Raw genomic sequence first — 23,045 nt, 5'->3', positions numbered from 1 at the left:
TTCCCTATTTTTAGTATGTGACAAAAGTTTGTAGAGCTTTGAATAAGTTCCTTTATTTTTTTTATTATAAATCTAACTATGTAAATAAAAATTGCTTTTTGGATTCACCGTCCCCCCCTTTTTTTTATTGCTATGAGTGTATCACTGAGGATGTTTACTTCGGTGTTTGCCTGATATTTTGTTACTGGCTATTACTCACCTGAACTCTTCCCCTTGTACTTTCTCAAAACTAACTTTCTTAACACTGCCACTATTGCTGGCTCTGGGCTCATACTTCTCGCTCATCATGCACAGTAGTCTGACTTGAACAATGGCCTGGATGCTGATTGCCTTTGAGTGCACTGGGTGCAGCTGCTGGTTGTGTATGGACACACATTGCAGACAGTTGCTTATGATGGGTGCCTCATGCTTCCGTTCTCTTCCAAAGGCCAGGATCCCTGGTCAAATTATATCTCCCATGATGCACAGCAGTGTCCCCACTTGGTATTGGGAGGCAGTGCATCAGAAGAGTCACATGGCTGAGGTGCATAATAGGAGATGAAGTCCAGCTGGGGAGCCTGGCCCATAGATAAGAATGAGGACATTGGGCAATGAAACTACAACTCCCATGAGCCACCCCAGCAGCATCACCAAATCAATATTTTTTTTAAATTGAAAACCCAATTTTCTGTTCAGAAACAATATTGAAGGAAAATTTTCAGTCAGCCCTAATATACAGTCACAAAGGGTTGGGGGTTGAGGGCTAAACAGCACTGTGTATAAGCTAAGTGTATCCTTTGTTTTATAGTCTATGCTGCTGAAGATAGTTGCATTCTACACCCTACGACGAAACACTTTTTCTCGCTCCAAAATGAAAATCTGACCTCTGTGTGCCTATATTTTATAAATGCAGTTGGTAAAGGATACTCAGATTTATAAGTATCACCAGGGAAAATAAATTATTTGGCAGATATTGTTTCATTACTGGCTGTTGATTTGCTCCTTCCATGCAAACTAAGCAGTCGGGGCTGTTATGCTACGCCTCTCACAGCTCCCTCTACTGCTGGCACTAGTCAAATAGCAGGCACAGTCCTTATCCCAATGCAGAGAAAGCCTATTAGAACTCCCTGAACCTGTCTAGTAGCATAATGGGACTCTGCAGCTTTTCATGTAACAACAACATAGAATCACAGAAATGTAGGACTGGAAGGGACCTCAGTAGGTCACCTAGTCCAGTCCCCTGCACTGAAGCAGGACTAAATATTATCTAGACCATCCCTGACAAGTGTTTGTCTAACCTGTTCTTAAAAACCTCCAGTGACAGATTCCACAACCTCCCTAAGGATGTTGTTCCAGTTCTTAACTACCCTTACAGTTAGGAAGTTTTTTCCTAATGTCTAACCTAAATCTCCCTTAATGCAACTTAAGACCATTACTTCTTGTCCCATCCTCAGTGGATAAGGAGAACAATTTATCACCCTCCTCTCTATAACCACTCTTTCCTTATTTGAAGACTGTTATGTCCCCTCTCTGTCTTTTCTCCTCCAGACTAAACAACCGCATTTTTTTAATCTTTCCTCATAGGTCTTGTTTTCTAGACCTTTAATAATTTTAGTTGCTTTCCTCTGGATATTCTCCAATTTGTCACATCTTTCCCAAAGTGTGTGTCAGGGTTCCTTCCCCACTCTGAACTCTAGGGTACAGATGTGGGGACCCGCATGAAAGACCCCCTCAGCTTATTCTTACCAGCTTAGGTTAAAAACTTCCCCAAGGTAAAAACTTTGCCTTGTCCTTGAACAGTATGCTGCCACCACCAAGCGTTTTAAACAAAGAACAGGGAAAGAGCCCACTTGGAGACGTCTTTCCCCAAAATATTCCCCCAAGCCCTACACCCCCTTTCCTGGGGAAGTCTTGATAATAATCCTCACCAATTTGTACAGGTGAACACAGACCCAAACCCTTGGATCTTAAGAACAATGAAAAATCAATCAGGTTCTTAAAAGAAAAATTTTAATTAAAGGAAAGGTAAAAGAATCACCTCTGTAAAATCATGATGGAAAATACTGTATAGGGTATTCAGATTCAAACACAGAGGATCCCCCTCTGGGCAAAACCTTAAAGTTATAGAAAACAGGAATAAACCTCCCTCTTAACACAGGGAAAATTCACATAAAACAAAAGATAAACTAATCCACCTTGCCTGGTTTACCTATACTGGTTGCACTATTGGAGACTTGGATTAGGATGGGTTGGAGAAGATGGATTTCTGTCTGGCCTCTCTCAGTCCCAAGAGAGAACAAACACGTAAACAAAGAGCGCAAACAAAAGCCTTCCCCCTCCCTCCAAGATTTGAAAGTGTCTTGTTCCCTTATTGGTCCTTTGGGTCAGGTGCCAGCCAGGTTAGCTGAGCTTCTTAACTCCTTTACAGGTAACAGGATGTTGCCTCTGGCCAGGAGGGATTTTATAGCACTGTATTGAGAAAGGTGGTTACCCTTCCCTTTATATTTATGACAGTGTGGTGCCCAAAACTGGACGCAGTACTTCAGCTGAGGCCTAATCAGTGCTGAGTAGAGCAGAAGAATTATTTCTTGTGTCTTGCTTACAACACTCCTGCTAATATATCCTAGAATGATATTTGCTTTATTTTTTTGCAACAGGATTACATTGTTGACTCATGTTTAGTTTGTGATCCACTATAACCACAGATCCTTTTCTGCAGTAGTCCTTCCTAGGAAATCATTTCCCATTTTGTATTTGTGCAACTGGTCATTCCTTCCTTCATGTAGTACTTTGCATTTGTCTTTCTTGAATTTCATCCTATTTATTTCAGACCATTTCTCCATTTTGTCAAGATCATTTTGAATTCTAATCCTGTCCTCTAAAATGCTCTCAACCTTACCAGCTCGGTATCATATGTAAACTTTATAAGTGTATTCTTTATGCCATTATCCAAATCATTTATGAAGATACTGAATAGAACCGGATCCAGAACAGATCCCTGTGGGACCCCACTCAATATGCCCTTCCAGCTTGATTGTGAACCATTGATAACTACTCTCTGAGTACAGTTTTCCAACCAATTGTGCACCCACCTTATTGTAGTTTCGTCTAGGCTTTATTTCCCGAGTTTGTTTATGAGACAGTCACGTGGGACAGTATCAAAAGCCTTACTAAAGTCAAGACATATCACATCTACTGCTTCCCCCTTGTCCACAAGGCTTGTTATCCTGTCAAAGAAGGATATTGGATTGGTTTGACATAATTTGTTCTTGACAAATTCATGTTGACTGTTACTTATCATGTTATTATTTTTTAGGTGTTTACAAATTGATTGTTTGCTCCATTATCTTTCTAGGTACCAAAGTTAAGCTTCCTGGTCTATAATTCCCTGCATTATCCTTATTCTCCTTTTTATATATAGGTATTATATTTGCCCTTTTCCAGTCTTCTGGGATCTCTCCCATCTTCCGTGAGTTCTCAAAGACAATTGCTAATGTTTCAGAGATCCTTTCAGACAGTTTCTTGAGTATTCTAGGCTTTATTTGATCAAGCCCTGCCGACTTGAAGATGTCTAACTTATCTAGATAATTCTTAACTAGTTCTTTCCCAATGTTAGCTGTTAGGGGCCTATTCCTTCACCCGCTCACTTCCCTCGTCCTCCTCGCATGAACAGAGAGCAACAATACCCAAAGTCCAAAGGTGCAAACAATTCGATGTGTATTGGGGTGAATTTCCAGCAAGCAATGATTCCAAATTCGTTCGTTAGTGTCCCCCTTCCCAGCTCTGACACCACAGAGCCTTGTCTGTGTCCCTGTTCCCATTCCCTGTTCCCATTTCCCCCCCTTAGCAAAACATGATTCCAATTCCCCCACCCCCATTCCCTGCCACTTACTTCCTGATTGACTGCAGACTATATTGTAAAACTTGAGTTCTGCTGAGCTATACCTGAACCAATCATTTCACTAAAATTTAACTAACCGATTCTAACATATTGTAACACAATTATCTAACCAATTATATTCCACCACCTTAATTGGTTTACACCCAGCAAAATTAATTATACAGCAGACAGAAACAATCACAGAACCAGACAGAGATTATACAGACAAACAATAGGGAAATGGGGACTACAGTGATAGAACATCAGAGAAATGTGGATTTCATACCCCAGCTATTGATAAGTGAGTTCTTGCCAGACAGGATGCTATCAAACTAAGTTTCGTTTTACATCTTCTAGGCACTTCCCTTTCTCTGGAGGTCCTATTGAGATCCAGGACACCTCCCCCCCCCGCACCCCCCAGCCTAAGAGGGGGGTCATAGGACCTGGAAACCAAATAAGTACTGGGGACAACCAACGTAACGAAATAACAAGGATAGGAGTGCAGTCAAAGGGTCAAACGAAGGGAACCAGATGGGAACACTGAGCATAGAACCCCGGACAGCGCTTACTGCTCCTCGAAGGCATCAAGGGAATCAGTGGATGCCACCCAGAGGAACTCTGGCCGGACATGTGAACAGAAGGAGGATCAGAAATAGGCCCCACAGTCACAGGAGACTCCATCGGCCAACTTCCTCACCCTGCTTTTATAGATGGCCACTTTAGCTAGGGCCAGGAGGAGGTTGACCAGGAGGTCCCGTGACTTTGTGGGGCCGCGGATAGATAGGCATTACCAGGACAGGATTGTATTTCTAACAGCCCAATAGCATCTTATTTCAATGTGACTAATTTGGAATGTGAGGATGTGACCATACACTTTCCAGCTTATAGCTGCCTCTGCTACTTAGCCAAAGGAATTAGCCTAAGAACAGGGCCTCAGACTGTCACAGTAAGAGAAGACCCTCACACCAGCAGACAGTGATTTTGATTCTTTCTTTCTTTTATACCTCTATAACTAGCTAAGTGGTAAGAATACACCTAAATTCTTAAAGTATAGGCCTTTGCAGACAGACCTGAATATCTATATCCTAACATTAGCCTTGGATCCTATCTCATTTACATTGATGCTCACTATGTTAGATGTCCAATGGTACCTTTTATTCATCAAGAATGTTTCTTACTGGGACATTAAGACATCTGTCAGGACACTCTAAAGAGATAGTTCTGTATTATCTGTCTTACTCTAGGCCATTTCCCTATCTTCCTTAAAATTCCCCTCAAGACCCACTTCTGCCATGATTCCTGCAAGAAATCAGTCACCTAATGCTGGCTAGGTTGAAGACAGGTGATGTTGTTCATTTGTTTATTTATTTACATGTTTTAAAAGGACAAACTCTCAAATAATTTGGAACCACCAAACTGTGGAGTAGTTAACTTATGTAACTGAATGATCTAATTATCATTACCTTCCTCCTCCCTTTCCCTCCCCTCTTATTCTTTGTCATTCTCACTTGTTGCACCCTGCTCAACACATAAACTCTAAACTCTTCAGGATACAGATTGTGTCATTTTATGTGTTTATAAAACACCTAGTATAATGGGGTGCCAATTCCGAGTGGGACCTTTAGGAGCTACTGTAATGCAAATATATGAATAACATGAATAACAAGAATTATGGCTAACTTTCATTGGTCAAATAGAGGTTAAGTACTGAAGTCCCCTGTCCATGAAAGGTAGACTAAAATGCTTATACTTTTGAAAATAGTGACAACAGAAAAGATAAGTTTATTCTTATTTGGTTTTATCCATCTCCTTAGCATGAAAAGTCTCATGATTAACAGCTGGAACAGATACTAGATACAGTGTGATAGCTTTGCTTTCACCCTTCCAGGGCAAGCAGTCCATTTGTTCCTGTTACATTCAGTTCAGCAGCTAATTTATTTCAGAAAAATCTAAATACAAGTGTCTAAGTTATGAAAGGGGCTTAGTAAATCCTTTGATGACCAAATGTGGTAGAGAGAATAACATTAAATATTATAATTAAAAATGTTCTAATGTGCCTTTTTATAGCAAAAAATTGTATGGCTATTAAATATTCAAACTGCAACATAGTTTTGAAAAATTGCCCATGCTAAATTGGTCCCCCTTGAAGTTTCCATTTTCTAATATTCAGACACATAATCCCGGGAACATTTGGTTTGATTCTTTCTTTGAGACATTAATGACAGTTATATAAGAAAACCATCGCAAATGAAAAACATCTCTAAGAATAATCAAGTTTGTTTTTCTGTCTTGCTTCGGGATGACTACTACGTTTTTGGCCGTGATGATCTCACCATGACTATTCAGTCAGTCTGTGATGGTTCACAGTGAAGCTTTTTTCTCCATGCTAATCACTGTCTCTTACTTACAATTAAAAACATGGGCTTCTATCATTTCACAAATATTTGATTGTGATGGTCAGTTCAGAGCCAGCTTTGTCTTCAGTTTCTTAGAAGAAATGTAAACCAACAGATTCACAGTTGCAGTCATCATGACACAAAATTACTATTAATGAAACTGATTATTAATGACAGTTATATCATTGCAACCATGAATAATCTATTAATAATGTATTATGTGAGCTACACATTTCAAGGTATTTTGAATCGTAGAGTGGCTATAAAGCATATTTTTGTTAATGTGTAATTCCTACTATCTTTTGGCTAAACTCTTTCCTTGGAGTGTAATGTCAGGTTAAAAACTGTATTGTTTTAAAAACAAATAACACCTTAGATCATTCAAATAGGAATAAACTTTAAAATCTAACTTGTTTTTCACTATTTATGCTATTTCCTTCTTTTTTAAACTTTTCTCAGCTTGGATAATGAAAACAGACACATCAGATTAATTTTTAGTCAATTTTTTTCAAAACTTTTATTTCTTATTTATTATATTGCAATGCTTGAGTAGAAAAAGTTACTCTTTGGGGCCTCCATTTTCAAATTTCTCAAATCTCTCTCAGACATTGCTATAAAGAGCTCAGTTCTATCATACCTTTCTCTTCCATGTATACATGAAGCTCTAAGAGATTGCAAAATGTTCTGTATTTCATTGCCACCAATAGGTTTTATTTTTCATTGGACCTGAACAGTACTGGGTCTCTCCTTTCCCAGTGCCTCACTGAGATACCAGTGTGAATAAAGATAAGTTAGCTAATACTTAATCCTGGAACAACAAAGTTAGTTCTCTTCAGTAGTGGGAACAGAATCTGGAGTACAGGGCGGGAATTTCATCATCCTCATCTTTTGATGGGACTTATCCACTGTTTATCAAATTATTTCATGACTTAGTTCTTTTGGATTCTTCTCTGCTCCTGGAATACTTCAGATTCTTCTATGAGTGCTGTTTCCTATCTACATTCCACTGTGCAGGGACATATGCACTTCACGTGCCTGAGACCAGAAGATTTTTACTAGCAGCATCCGTTCGTCTGCACCTACACCCCTTACCTCCTCTTGCTCCAAACTGAGGGCATAAGTGGTGACTCAGACTGACCACTTTTCCAGTTCCTTTGCACTGCTTGTGGTCTGAGAGGGAGTCTCTTCAGTGTTGGCAACATTAGCTAGCTTCTTCTGCGTCTAACTCTAATTATCTGTAAATAGTTTTTAGGTAATAGGTTTTTTAAAAAGTTAGTTCTAGCATAATTTTTTGTAGCATGGGTCTTAGGGGTCTTTCTCCCCCCCCTCCCTATATGTGGTGCTTAGTATGCCCAAGATCCCAGGATTTAAGCATTGCATTTTCCTGACCCTGTGCATTTCTGCACAGTGACGACCACCTCAAGGGCCTCTTCTGCCCTAGGGAAGCTCACATCCCCTCAAACTGCAGCATTTGTCAATCCTTCCCAAACCAAACCCATCAAGCCTGTGAGTACAGGCTTCAGAAAGTCCTCCTGGACCTTGCTATGAGGCCCCAGTCCCACTCTAGCCTGTCAGACCCCAGTCAAATCCTCTTCCCAAAAGAGGACCTCCCCTCTGACACCTTCCAAGTTGGGTGAGACTCCAAGCCCAATATGGGAATGTCAGAAGCTCACAAGGAGCATGGTACCAGTCTCCCAGTTCTGAAGAGTAAGAGCAGCCCAATCCTTCATTAGCCACAGAATCAGGACTGGCCCTGGTACCAGCAAGAGAGAAACAGTGGATGCCTCCTAGAGCAAGGATGCCATCATGCCATGATAATTTCAGTACCAAAGACCATGCCAAGAGCACTGCACCAGTGCTGCAAAAATGAATCCATTCCACTCCCTTGAGTCTGGGGATAAATGCACTGCCTGTGAGGATCTGCCATTGTCTTGGACACAGAATCGCCAATCCTGTTGGAATCAGTCCAGGCAAGGAAGATCCCCACACCATCAGTCCAGCAGATGTAAGGAAGGGAGAGTTCCTTTTTTTACTGGTTCCTTCTACCAACTGGGGCATAATGAGGCCCATGGTACTGAAGACACCACCCATGGAGTCAGAAGATGCCTCCTCATTGACAAGTTGGGCATGAGTGGGAAAGCATCACCATTCCCACTGAGACAAAGTGTCATCCCAGAGTATCTAGAATGTCCACCGTCCCAATCTCAGAAGAGAGACTATGCATCTTGGGATCAGTGGTACCCTGCTCCATGGGGACCACCTCAATTTCCATTTAACCCTTTGTACAGGCCTTTATTGGGGCCCATCACACCCATACATGGTATATCCTGAGCCTATTCAGTCCCATTGGGAACCCTGAACCTCCTTAGGAGCTCAAGGAGAAGGAAGAATCAGATCTGACAGAATCACCAGTTCTGATAGGGTTGTCATCATCATCCCTTTTGCATTCAGAGGACTAACTCTTCAGGAAATCACCTAGATTATTTGTGTCCTTCTTGGAACATAGGAAGGGTTAGGCAAGCTCATCCCCAAAACTGTCCAAATGGATTTCAGGCTGCATCCTGCTCTACTATGAGTTAACAGTGGCCCCCAAGCTGTGAAAACCCACTCAACTAAAGCTCAGGCTGCATCAGTACCCTCATTTTGAGAGGTCCCTCTCCTGAAAATATGTAAAGCTGCAACATGGGGCTCTGTTCACACTTTTACACCAGGCACTACACCCTGGTGCGAGCTTCTACAGCTGACGCATTCTTCAATAGAGCAGTCCTCCAATCAGGAGGAAGGAGTTGGGGTCCTCATTCCCTTGTCCTCAATGAATATTGCTTGGGAGAATACACATAAGGTCCATCACTTAAAGAACTCCAGTTACTGTAAGATGCCATGTCAGCATCTTTCTACAGCCAGACTTAGGCGTTGTCTACATTTGTGGCAGTCAGACTGTAGGGTATGTGTAGATACACACTGCAGTGAAAGGCAAGCTGCATCCATACTGGGGTATGTAGCTATATCTGGTGTTGAAAGGCTCTGGCAGGGAGGATGCAGCAGGGAAAGGCTCTGGCAGCGGGGAGGCAGTGGGGCACTACACTGATAAAAATAGCAGTGTAGACATGGTAGGCACTGCTTGGGTACGTAGAGAGATGAGTAAGGTACATAGCCCAAGATTCTGGCTTGTCTGTACTATAAATGATGTTACCATTTCAGCTGAACATATGACGTGATCAATGCACCCATAAGTATACCCAATACCACTTAAATCTTGCTACATTGATTCACAATTTCCCAAATAATTTGAGTATCAAACTCTTATATTTCTCTTCTTTTACCTTCAATCATAGGGACTTGCCTTCTCATTCGAGACTCAGAATATTACTTTGTAAGCAAAGGAATGCTATATTTAATGTGTAAATACAATACACAAAATTACCTGTTGTAAAGTGTTCTTTCAAGAAAGGAATATGAAAATATGGATCATTATACAAAAAAGTAAGTAGAGAAATGATGAGGTGACTTCACACAGTTGAATGTTTCTCATAGTTGGGTGTGTCATCTGATTTTGCATTTATATGATGTGTCTGCAAAGGTTAATACATTTTTTAATTTACAACTGATTGCAATTTTGCAAACATGGGGCTAAGGTAACACAGATAGACTCAGTCCAGAAGAATAAGCTGATTACAGGGGAGAAAGCTGCTGTTTATACACCTGTTTATAATTGTCAATGCTATAAGAGGAAATGCAAAAGAAATGTGTGACTGCATCATGAGCTTTTCATAATTTTATATTTTTAAAAGTCCACAAAGACATGTGGAAGGCAATCCATTGTAAACTATAGCAAGCTGTTAAAATGAATATCCAATTGCCACCAAAATCCCGGTAGTAATTTCCTTCTGTGATACCACCTGAAAACATATTCTGCCTCTAACAAAACTAGAATCTTATTCATTCCCATAACATCTTCATTTGAGCTCTCACGTTATTTTTATAGGTTAAAAAATATAAAGGCAGCTGCTGAGACTTTCTATTTACAAAGCACCCATGTGGTTTGAGGAGTCCATAGTGTCTTACCCATGGATATTTGCAGAGATTCAGCCAATATTTAGTAGTGAGCGGCAGCTGGTAATTACCCACTTTCATCCATCCAACTGCTCTCTTGATTTGTATATTAAACACGGTCACCTCTTCTTACATCCTGCTGTAGTCCTAGATGAATTGAAGAGGTCTATGGTAATTGCTGTCTCCAACAAAGTATCTGCTGATCTGGTTTCTTCTATAAATCAAGAGCTTGTTTTCAATATATCATTCCTGCCAAAAGTGATCAGGTAGCTAGTCATTTTTCAGTGGCTGCCATATAACACTCCTCCTAATAATAATAATATTATCTAGCATTTATGCAGTGCTGTACACATTCAAAGCACCATAGGAACATTAACTAATAAATCTCTGACTCGTTTCACTCAGGAAGGTTCAGACAAAAGGAAAGAATGAAAGGAGAGGAAAAGAAAGAAGGGAGAGAGGAAACTGGAGAAGAGTTAATGTGACATACCAGTAATATTGAGCCAAATTGTGGTTGCCCTAGACAGGGCATCAGAGAGGAAAAATGGAGAAATCACTGCCTACAATGGGATGAAATTATTTACTCCATTCTACTGATTACCAAGGGCGATTTCCTACCAAAGTAGTGTCTAAAAAGCAAAACATTCTCAGCATCATCAAATCTGTTTGCAGCTTCAGGGGGCCTTCTGAAATTTCTCACTGCTGTGAGATCTTCAAATAGAACAAAACCCCTTCTTCCGCTGTTTCTGGCTGGATGATTTCATACCATCCTTTCAGTTTCTGATTCATGCTTTAATAACCTCCAGGTCCAGGATGGATGATTGCAACTCATTTTAGATGAGCACCAGCTCCATTAAAGTTAAGGTTGTGAAGACCTTTCTGTTTAAAGGATAACCCTTCTTAGTGCCCTAAAAATCTGTAAGTTTACTAAGATTGCCTTGAAATGTGGTATGCCACACGAAAGTGTGGAATGGGTTTACTGAGCCAAACTTGGGATAATTTGAGCATAGGGCTCCCAAGGTATAGCCCCCCACCAAAAATACCTGCTTAATTTAAGATTGACAGATTCTTACTTTTAGAGGCACACCGGGGGTCAAACCTAGGGTGACATTCATCCCCTAAATGGCCCTATTTTCTCAGCATTTACCTCAGCTAATGAATGGCACCTGCTGCCCTTTGCGGGAACTATATTGAAACCATTATTCAAAAAGGAGTTAAGCTCTCCAGAGAGGTGTGAGCCTAACTCTGACAGACCCCACAGATTATACTGTGCATGTGCAGAAACCCTATCCAAGAAACTTGCCACTATTCACAAAAACTGATGGCTCATGGGGCCATGCAGTGGCTATAGAACCCGAGCTACAGCCAAGAGCAGTAAATTCTTTGATAGAAATCTAAACGAGAAATGATGACATGTTACTACAATCTGCCTGTGTCAAAGGGTGGTTGGTTTTTTGGGGGGAGGGGGGAATGTAATCAATACAGTGGAAAATTCAAAAGACACTCAAACTCTATTCAGAATTAAAAGAAATTGCACATGTGACAATGGGTGGGAGGGGAGAGGGCTTGGGGCTGCAGAAGGGTTTGGTGGATTATGGGGAAGAGAGAGGGTCTCAGATCAGGGAGATGTGATGGGGAATGCGAGGGAGGGAGGGAGAGGTGACATGAAGGTAGGTGGCAAGGTGAGTAGGGGAGATATGGGGCAGAGAACACCTGTCAGCCCCACATTCTCCCATCTCATGTGTGGGCCAGGATCTAGTGGGTCCCTATTCCTCCAGAAAGCTCTGAGCCTCTCTCCCTATCCCTCCCCAATGTGAAGACCAGGAGCTGGGGGCATTGCCCCACTCCCTGCCCCATGTGCTGGAATCTGGGTAGTTCTGTCCCTTGTGGGGTGTCTGAGTCCCTCTCCCTTCAGCCCCACATGTGAGCTGGAAACTCAGGATTCCTGTTGCTTGGGGGAAGGGTCTGAACCCCCCTCCCATATCATCTATGTGTGATCTGGGGGACTTGCTCTTTTCAGGGGGTTCAAGCTCCTCTCCCTGTCCCCTGTTCATGTGCAAGGACCTGGGGGCCCTTGTCCCCTGGGAGTGGAGTCAGCCCCTCTCCCTGTTCACCCATGTGAGCTGGGATCTGGAGAAGACTTGACCTTCCGGTGGAGAGCTGAGAACAGTCATGCTAGGAGCATGAACCAAGAACACACTGCTGAGAGTGGGGTCAGGGGAGGCTTGATGCATAGCATAGGCTATCAAGAGTTACTACTGGGGCAGGGGAGGAGGGATGAGAACCTCAGCTGAGATGAATGGAGCCGTTCAGACAATTATATTTTACTTGCATTATTGTAGTGCCTAGGAGCCCCAGTCGTGGTTCAGGACCAGAACAGAAAGACAGTCCCTGCCTCAAAGAGCTTACAAGACAAGAGCCAACAGATGGATACAGATGGATGGGGGAGTATAAGGAAACATTGAGATAATATTTGTCCACATCACAGGCAATTCATCTCCAGGGGGTGTTCTCATTCAGCTGAGAACCTCACATTGTGATAAAGGGGCCATTTCACACTTCTCAGAGCCTCCTGTGATTTTAGGATTATTGTGTGTTGGCGAAGGTTAGGAAGCCCCTTGAGTTCAAATACTTAAATATTCATTGGACCAGGGACTGTAATCCAGGCCTCTTACATTAATGTCTTAACCACTAGGCTACAGAGTAGGGGTTCCCAAACTTGGTTCGCGGCTTTTTCAAGGTAAGCCCCTGGCGGGCCGCAAGATGCTTTGTTTACCTGAGCATCCGCAGGTATGGCCGCTCCCAGCAGCCACAGTTCGCCATTCCTGGCCAATGGGAGCTGCGGGAAGCGGTGGCGCGGCCTGCATCACTTCCTGCAGCTCACATTGGCCGGGAACGGTGAACCATGTCCACTGGGAGCTACGAGCGGCCGTACCTGCGGATGCTCAGGTAAACAAAGCATCTCACAGCCCGCCAGGGGCTTATCCTGAACAAGCTGTGAACCAAGTTTGGGAACCCCTGCTATAGAGTGATTCTCTCACTCTCTGGCCCAGTGAATATTTAGGAATGCATGCAAAGTGGAACAGCTTCAACAGGTGAGATTGTGAGACCCACTCCAGGGGCTACAGCACTGGGGATGGGACACCTCGATCCCAGTCCCTGCTCTGCATCAGACAGAGTGGGGATGTGAACCAGGGTCTCACACATCTCAGATGAATGTTCTAACTACTGGACTTTAGGGGAACCATTGCTGGGTTTTTTTTCCATGAGAAATTGTTGAAAAAAGTTGAGTTGGCTTAGATGTCTAACTCCAGGACAGGGTTCAATGTGGAGGGAGGCACCTGACTGCTTTTGAGGGGTAGGGCTTACGACACATCCCTCTCCTTGGCAGTGCTTATCAGCTAGTTTAGGCAGCTCTCCACTCATCTTCCTGGCTTATGTGAATCCCCTTGTTAGGCTCCAACCATGCACTGTATAGTGAGCCTGACTGCCTAACTTGGGGGTGTGGATTCCACTGGGAGGTGGGGTACCTAAAATGCAGATCTAGCCAAACACCCACGTATTTCACAAGGTTCCCGTGCATTCTCAATCTGTGGTCATACTGTAATTCTTACATATTTTTTCTCCTTCCCAGTGCTCCACAAAGTACTGATAAAGATAATGAATGACAGATCAGGGTTCTACCCGAGTCTATGTTTTCTCTTAGTTATCCTTTGGCATGATGACACAAATCCCAGGTTAACAGAGGGGCAATACTGCAGAGAAATACTCTTAGATTATCATGTTTGCTCTCAAGGGATACCTGTAAAAGACAGGATGCTCAGACCAAACCACTATATTTCTGTTCTCCGCTTGGAAAAGTTGCAGCGAATACATTCTACATCATGATTTAAGGGGGCATTGTTTTAATGTGAAATCAAATCCAGAAATACAAAATTCCCTATTAGTAGTTAAACCCATAATTCTTTACTATCGGATCAGTTAGAAGCAGTTGGTATGTTTCCTGCCACTACTAAAATTATGCCTCTGCCACTAGCTTCTGTTTTCCCTGGTGTAATCAAAATCAGAGAGTTTGGCAGGCTAGTCAAGATTGCCTTCTTAATCAAATCTGTGACTCCAAAGCAGTCTTCTTTCAGTAAATCTTGTTAAGTCTTTAAGCTTTAATTGACAATTCATTTTGCTCTATCAGGAACTTAGTTGCTGCATGGGTTTGTCTTTTATCTGCACTTTTATCTAGCAGGATGTCAAAACTGGATTTCTTAATTAACTAGATCTATAATTACTGCTGGATGAAAAAGAAATCAGTAGCAGAACTGTATGTCTGGAAGAACTCACTCTCAATGAGATTATAAATACTAATCTGCACTATTTCGTCACAGATGTGTAAAATTTGTGTTATTTTCTGCCTCTTGAAATACACTCAGATGACAGTGTATAGAAGGGTTGCCATTTAAACCCTCGCTGCAAGTCAATTCAATCCTGTCCTATCTAGCACAATAAAGACTTGGTTTGAAGTCCACATGGGCGATGAAGGCTTCAAATGTGTAAGTATGGGGTTCACTTACAGTACATATAGGGACAGCTGCAGTTGTAGGATGGAGTAGAGGCTGTGACATCTTCAGCTCTCTGGTTTGGGATGGAATGTTCATTACAAATTACTGTAGACCTTCCCCCTTGGATAAATGCAAATTGGCAATTGTAATTCTCAGAAACTAGAAGATGCCGCTTCTCACATATAAATAAAGATTGTGGCATTAGTCCCCAGGGTATAAAAATCAGGTGCCTTTAATTTTAAGAAAAAAGTAATTCTAGTTGTTTCAGGAGACTAATACTACATTATTTTTCCCACCATATGTCATATTCTATAGTAATGTCTATACTTTCTACCCAGCATTACTAATTAGAAGCATTAGTGAACAAATGGCTCAGGAATTTATGATCACTGCATATATACTTACATCATTAGTAGCCATCCTGCAGCTGCACCAATGCTGAAAAATGCTTGCTCTCTTTCCTACAGAAGACAGGGCAACATAGGGTCTGATCCTGTTCCTATTGATTTCAGTGGCTACTATATGGGTCTCTTCTGTATTTTATCAATAACCATGTAGTAAATATTACTAATTGTGTGTTTGTGCATTTGCTTTTTCCTATTCCTGCTATGTTACCACATGAAGCTATTTAAAGGAAACAGAAACAGCTTGCCTTATTTAGAAAAAGAGAACAGAGCAATTTTCTTCCTTTAAGATGGTTCATAAAACAATGTTGAAAGTCATGCACAATTAACCATCTTTTCTAAACAATTTGCAGGACAAATCCCATAAGCTGTCTACTTTTTGTTTCCTTGGCATGTTTTCCTTTTGCAAACATCATTGAAACTGTAATAGGATTCAATTGCTTTAAAAGTCTGAAACCAACATAAAATATGACTAGCTTCTTGTTTCCCAAATTACATTTAAAGTTGTATCATGAAAGCTGAAAAAAGAAGAGGGACTCCTACCAGCTGATTCACAAGAAGCCTCAACTTTCTCTTGAAGAACAGATGGCTCTCATTAACTCATTGTGTATGGTTGGAAATGTAAATGTTTTTGCCCCCACCTCTTTCTAAATAATCAAGAGACATGACACAGGCCTGCCTCTAGATATTTTTAGAAATAACCAGCCATAATGTGGACTCCCCCTTCCCTTTGTTTACATGAAAATCACTAAGTGATACATTATGAGATAGACTAACCTCCCACACTAGGCAGTAATGGATAGTAGAATCCAAGGGGAGATTGTAACACAGGATATCTAGACCTTGGGTCCAGGCACACAGCAGTGAACAAGTCCTTTAAATCTGCTTAGTCCCCATCCCTTGCGTGTATAGGCCCCAGATAAAATTTTCAAAAAGCACCTCAGGGCCAGACTTTTAAAGGGATTTAGACATTTAAGCAGGAGATAGGTGCCTAAGTCCACCATGTAGGCACTACTGACATTTTCAAAGCTGCAGCCCAGGTGCCATCTGACCCATAGCTGCCTACGTCCCCATGACACCTAAGTTTCCTCCAGTCAGTATTTTCAAAGTAGCCACAGAGCTGCTTGGAGCCCTAGCTCAGGAAGCCACAAAGCAGGATTCTCAAGCTAGGCTGGGGAACAACTGTCCCAGCTACAGGGCCTCATCCTGTAGGCATGCCCTGATCATGTCTAAGACCTCATGCCTGTCAGACCTTGCCGCAGGCAGGCTGGATGTAGGCCACCAATAGGCAGCATAGCAGCTGCACAAAACACAGGTGGAGGCACGGGAACTGTGATGTGAGCATGATAGAGGTACTGAGTGTGAGTAAGACACACAGAAAGAAATGGTTTTGGTTGCTGGAGCAAGGGCTACATAAGCAGTTGACTTAGCTTAGGTGTCTAATTCCACAAGAGGGTCCATAGATGAGGGTTCCAAGAGGAGGGACGTGTCTATCTCTGACCCATCAGCCAGGTGCACCAGTTCAGCTGCTTGGTGCCAAAGCCCTTCTCCTCATCAGCCTCCTCTCCCCACCCTTCTCCTCAGCATTTCACTCCTGACTAACTTAGGCAGCTCCCTGTTCAGCTGGCCAGCTTGTAAAACTCCTTAATTTACCCCACGCACTCTCTCGGGAGCCTACGCAGCCTGGAATCACCTACCTGGGGGCTGAAAATCCTACTAGGTAGGCCACCTAAGTAGAGTGACCATATTTCCCTATGCTGAATAAGGAACACCTGGTAAAATTACTTGTATTCAAGCTAGTTCAACAGCAATCAGTTAGAACTATGCAGTATAAACGTTCACATTCACATCAAGTTGACTGATCCCCCATTAAAAAGAAATATTGCATAGCTGGATTCTTTTTATTTACCTTCTTATCTTTAAGGCTTTGGGGCTCACACAGTGGGGAGTGACACACACACCTACTCCCGCACACACGCACGGAGAGAGGTGACACACACACACTCCTGTACACCTCTCTCACATGGGGGTGACTGACTGACCAACCGGCGCCTCCCTGCCTGGCACTCTCTGCCCTCCATGCCTGGCTGGGCCCCAAGGATGGACCCGCCTCTCCTGGTACATGGTGCTGCATCTTCCTAAGGCAACACATGGGGGAGCATGTAGTCACATGCCCCCCTCCCCAGATTTCTGTCTGGATTCACACCAGAATGTGTCCAGCAGCAGGCTTTAGGCACTGTGCAGGAGGGAAGGGACGGGAGCTGCTTCCAGCCCCAGGGAAGGAGGAGGGGGTGGAAGGGATGACCTTGCCCGTGTCTTTGCAGAGCTCATCTCCCTCCCCCACCATAACCCAGCTGACTTCTGTCCCTGGGCTACAGCATGGACATGAAGAGGTTAAGCCCTATTCATGCAGGGCAGAAAAGGTGGGGGAGTAGCACTGTATGTAAGGGAGCAGTATGACTGCTCAGAGCTCCGGTACGAAACTGTAGAAAAACCTGAGTGTCTCTGGATTAAGTTTAGAAGTGTGTGCAACAAGAGTGATGTAGTGATGGGAGTCTGCTATAGACCACCGGACCAGGGGGATGAGGTAGATGAGGCTTTCTTCCGGCAGCTCACGGAAGCTACTAGATCGCACGCCCTGATTCTCATGGGTGACTTTAATTTTCCTGATATCTGCTGGGAGAGCAATACAGCGGTGCATAGACAATCCAGGAAGTTTTTGGAAAGCGTAGGGGACAATTTCCTGGCGCAAGTGCTAGAGGAGCCAACTAGGGGGGGTGCTTTTCTTGACCTGCTGCTCACAAACCGGGTAGAATTAGTGGGAAGCAAAAGTGGATGGGAATCTGGGAGGCAGTGACCATGAGTTGGTTGAGTTCAGGATCCTGACGCAGGGAAGAAAGGTAAGCAGCAGGATACGGACCCTGGACTTCAGGAAAGCAGACTTCGACTCCCTCAGGGAACGGATGGGTAGGATCCCCTGGGGGACTAACATGAAGGGGAAAGGAGTCCAGGAGAGCTGGCTGTATTTCAAGGAATCCCTGTTGAGGTTACAGGGACAAACCATCCCGATGAGTCGAAAGAATAGTAAATATGGCAGGCGACCAGCTTGGCTTAACGATGAAATCCTAGCGGATCTTAAACATAAAAAAGAAGCTTACAAGAAGTGGAAGGTTGGACATATGACCAGGGAAGAGTATAAAAATATTGCTCGGGCATGTAGGAATGATATCAGGAGGGCCAAATCGCACCTGGAGCTGCAGCTAGCAAGAGATGTCAAGAGTAACAAGAAGGGTTTCTTCAGGTATGTTGGCAACAAGAAGAAAGCCAAGGAAAGTGTGGGCCCCTTACTGAATGAGAGAGGCAACCTAGTGACAGAGGATGTGGAAAAAGCTAATGTACCCAATGCTTTTTTTGCCTCTGTCTTCACTAACAAGGTCAGCTCCCAGACTGCTGCGCTGCGCATCACAAAATGGGGAAGAGATGGCCAGCCCTCTGTGGAGATAGAGGTGGTTAGGGACTATTTAGAAAAGCTGGACGTGCACAAGTCCATGGGGCCGGACGAGTTGCATCCGAGAGTGCTGAAGGAATTGGCGGCTGTGATTGCAGAGCCATTGGCCATTATCTTTGAAAACTCGTGGCGAACAGGGGAAGTCCCAGATGACTGGAAAAAGGCTAATGTAGTGCCAATCTTTAAAAAAGGGAAGAAGGAGGATCCTGGGAACTACAGGCCAGTCAGCCTCACCTCAGTCCCTGGAAAAATCATGGAGCAGGTCCTCAAAGAATCAATCCTGAAGCACTTGCATGAGATGAAAGTGATCAGGAACAGCCAGCATGGATTCACCAAGGGAAGGTCATGCCTGACTAATCTAATCGCCTTTTATGATGAGATTACTGGTTCTGTGGATGAAGGGAAAGCAGTGGATGTATTGTTTCTTGACTTTAGCAAAGCTTTTGACATGGTCTCCCACAGTATTCTTGTCAGTTTAAAGAAGTATGGGCTGGATGAATGCACTATAAGGTGGGTAGAAAGTTGGCTATATTGTCGGGCTCAACGGGTAGTGATCAATGGCTCCATGTCTAGTTGGCAGCCGGTGTCAAATGGAGTGCCCCAGGGGTCGGTCCTGGGGCCGGTTTTGTTCAATATCTTCAAAAATGATCTGGAGGATGGTGTGGATTGCACTCTCAGCAAATTTGCGGATGATACTAAACTGGGAGGAGTGGTAGATACGCTGGAGGGGAGGGATAGGATACAGAAGGACCTAGACAAATTGGAGGATTGGGCCAAAAGAAATCTGATGAGGTTCAATAAGGATAAGTGCAGGGTCCTGCACTTAGGATGGAAGAATCCAATGCACCGCTACAGACTAGGGACCGAATGGCTAGACAGCAGTTCTGCGGAAAAGGACCTAGGGGTGACAGCGGACGACAAGCTGGATATGAGTCAGCAGTGTGCCCTTGTTGCCAAAAAGGCCAATGGCATTTTGGGATGTATAAGTAGGGGCATAGCGAGCAGATCGAGGGACGTGATAGTTCCCCTCTATTCGACATTGGTGAGGCCTCATCTGGAGTACTGTGTCCAGTTTTGGGCCCCACACTACAAGAAGGATGTGGATAAATTGGAGAGAGTCCAGCGAAGGGCAACAAAAATGATTAGGGGTCTAGAACACATGACTTATGAAGAGAGGCTGAGGGAGCTGGGATTGTTTAGTCTACAGAAGAGAAGAATGAGAGGGGAATTGATAGCTGCTTTCAACTACCTGAAAGGGGGTTCCAAAGAGGATGGCTCTAGACTGTTCTCAATGGTAGCAGATGACAGAACGAGGAGTAATGGTCTCAAGTTGCAGTGGGGGAGGTTTAGATTGGATATTAGGAAAAACTTTTTCACTAAGAGGGTGGTGAAACACTGGAATGCGTTACCTAGGGAGGTGGTAGAATCTCCTTCCTTAGAGGTTTTAAGGTCAGGCTTGACAAAGCCCTGGCTGGGATGATTTAACTGGGACTTGGTCCTGCTTCGAGCAGGGGGTTGGACTAGATGACCTTCTGAGGTCCCTTCCAACCCTGATATTCTGTGATTCTATGATTCATGCATTGTGCAGCAGGGCCCAGGGAACCTGACTTCAGAGGCTTCTGCAAACGTGGTCAGAGATGTGGCTCAGCAAGGGAGGGTGGGGACAGAGCAGCCCTGTGCTCCCTGGGGGCAGGACCCAGGTTGAGTGAAAAGGGTGCTAAGCCCCTGCCCGGGGGGCTGCTGTGGAGCCTGCAGGGTTGGGGCACTAACAGCCTAAAAATTGCTCCCCCACCCCCTCACCACTCCAGAGCTTAACTGAAGGGCAGAGAGGCTTCCCCATGCCACCACTGTGCAGGGCTTTGGCACACACAGTGCTCTGCTCCTCCTGTCCAGTGTCCTGAGCCAGAGGGTCTTGGGCTTTCCTGGGGTGCCTGCCTAGCCAGAGGCAATGGGGGAAGGAAGGAGCCTGCCAGCCAGGCTGTTGGTGAGCTGAGCGCTCTGACCAGGGGCTGTTTCTCCGCACAGCACATGCCCCACGAAGGATATGAAGGAGCAGCAGGGCTTGGGAGGGGTGCAAAGGGTCAAAGCAGGGAGAGGACAGCAGGAGGGGGGAGCACATAAAAGGATGATGTGTGGACAGCAGAGGCCACACATAACCGGCTGTTGCCAGGCACCTGTCCACACACACCAGCCTCTGCAGCTTGTAGCCAGTGCTGGCTGGAAACAGGACAGGGCCCTGCTGGCCAAGAGCTGGCACACAGTGTGGGCTGCGCTGATAGACCACTGCATCTTTGCCCCACCACCAGCCTTGCACCCCCTTCGTCGGCCACTTGAGCCACCACTCACTGCTGGTGGGTGGGCAGCTGGTGATCAGGGATCTGGCCAGCAGCAGAACCTGCCAGTACTGATGGGGTGGGGGAGACAGAAAATAAGGGACAATTTGCCCATTTTTAAGAAAAAGTCTGGACACCTGCAGGAGGGCTTCAATATGGGACTGTCCCTTTAAAAACGGGACCTCTGGTCACCCTACACCTAGGGATTGGGCATTGCTCCACTTGGCCAAGCACTGCCTAAATCCTTCTAAATATCGAGGTTTACGTGATTTAATATATATATATATATATATATATATCTACACAGCAAGCAGGATCCTGTGGCAGCAAGTCTCAGAGCCCACGTATACAGACTTGGGCTCATGGAATTCACGCTACAGTGCTGAAAACAGCTGTGTCAACTTTGCAGCTTGGACTGGAGCTCAGACTCTGAAGATCACACCCACGCTTCTGAGCCCAAGCTCCAGCCCGAGCCATAACATCTACACAGCTGTTTTTAGCACCATCACACAAGCCCAAGTCTGTATACCTGGGCTCTGAGACTCACTGTCGCAGGATCCTGCTTGCTGTGTAGAATACCCTTAGGGGCCAAAGTCTCATTTTCAAAAGTGACTTAGGCAATGACAGGTTTCAGAGTAGCAGCCGTGTTAGTCTGTATTCGCAAAAAGAAAAGGAGTACTTGTGGCTCTTAGAGACTAACAAATGTATTTGCATGTGATGAAGTGAGCTGTAGCTCATGAACGCTTATGCTCAAATAAATTTGTTAGTCTCTAAGGTGCCACAAGTACTCCTTTTCTTTAGGCAATGAGGAATCTATGTTTAATTGGCTTTTAATGAGACCTAGGCTCCTAAGGGCTAGATTTTCAAAGATATTTAGGCTTCCTGCAGGATTTTTGAAGGCACTTAACCAGGTTAGGCACCTAATTCCGATGAAATCAATGGGATTTAGGCAGCTAACGTATGTAAATGTTTTAGAAAATTCCACCAGGCACCTAAGTACTTAGAAAATCTGTCCCTCACTCCTAACTCATATGAGTACTTTTGAAATTTTTACCATCAGTCTAGCCCTAAATTGCCTTCTTCAATAAAAAATGTCTAGACACAACATTTTAAACTATGTAATGTCTATTAAATCCTTCTCTCTGAGTATTTCTCTTATGGTACCAAAAATGTTAAAAAATGCCAACAGTAATGACTAAAATCTTTTAAGGAAAGTTGTATTTAAATATTTTGGGCTTAGCAATACTTACCCTGCCTTCCGGGGGTTTTGAGGTTTAATTAACTGATGTTTGTAAATTTGTTTGAGATCCTCAGATAAAAAGAGCTACAGAAGTGCAAATTATTATCATAATTGGTCTGGGGAAGATGTTTGTGCTTTCCAATATAAACTGTATTGCTTTCTCACAATGCTATTGTGATCAACCCTTAGCAGATCTCAATTGGAATTTCCTCTCACATGGTCAGTGGAATTTTGGGTAGCAAGGCGGATGTGACACTGTGCGCCAAACATTAGAAGTAAGTGCTTCAGGCATGCAAATTATATATATTAAGTCCTCTGTATTTCTCATTGAGATCATAACAAAAAAATGGATGTACAGTTATCTTTACGTTGACGAAAATCAGAAACCAGGTTACATAAACTGATGTTTTGGTGCCAACATACATTATGCAGTTGACAAGGTGCTGTCTATTTTTTAAATCCCATTGTGATGGGTTGGATCACAGAAACCCCCTTGGGGGCTGCCAACTGATTTGCCAAGACTACTTCTGACACTCAGATGCCCAACTCCCAATGGAGTCCAAACCCCAAATAAATCTGTTTTTCCCTGTATAAAGCTTATACAGGGTAAACTCATACATTGTTTGCCCTCTATAACACTGATAGAGAGATATGCACAGCTGTTTGCCCCCAGGGTATTAATACATACTCTGGGTTAAT

Source organism: Chelonia mydas, chromosome 1, assembly GCF_015237465.2.
Source record: "Chelonia mydas isolate rCheMyd1 chromosome 1, rCheMyd1.pri.v2, whole genome shotgun sequence".
In the NCBI taxonomy this organism is placed as follows: Eukaryota; Metazoa; Chordata; order Testudines; family Cheloniidae; genus Chelonia; species Chelonia mydas.
The sequence above is the reverse complement of the archived record's forward strand: the minus strand, read 5'-3'. Positions refer to the sequence as shown.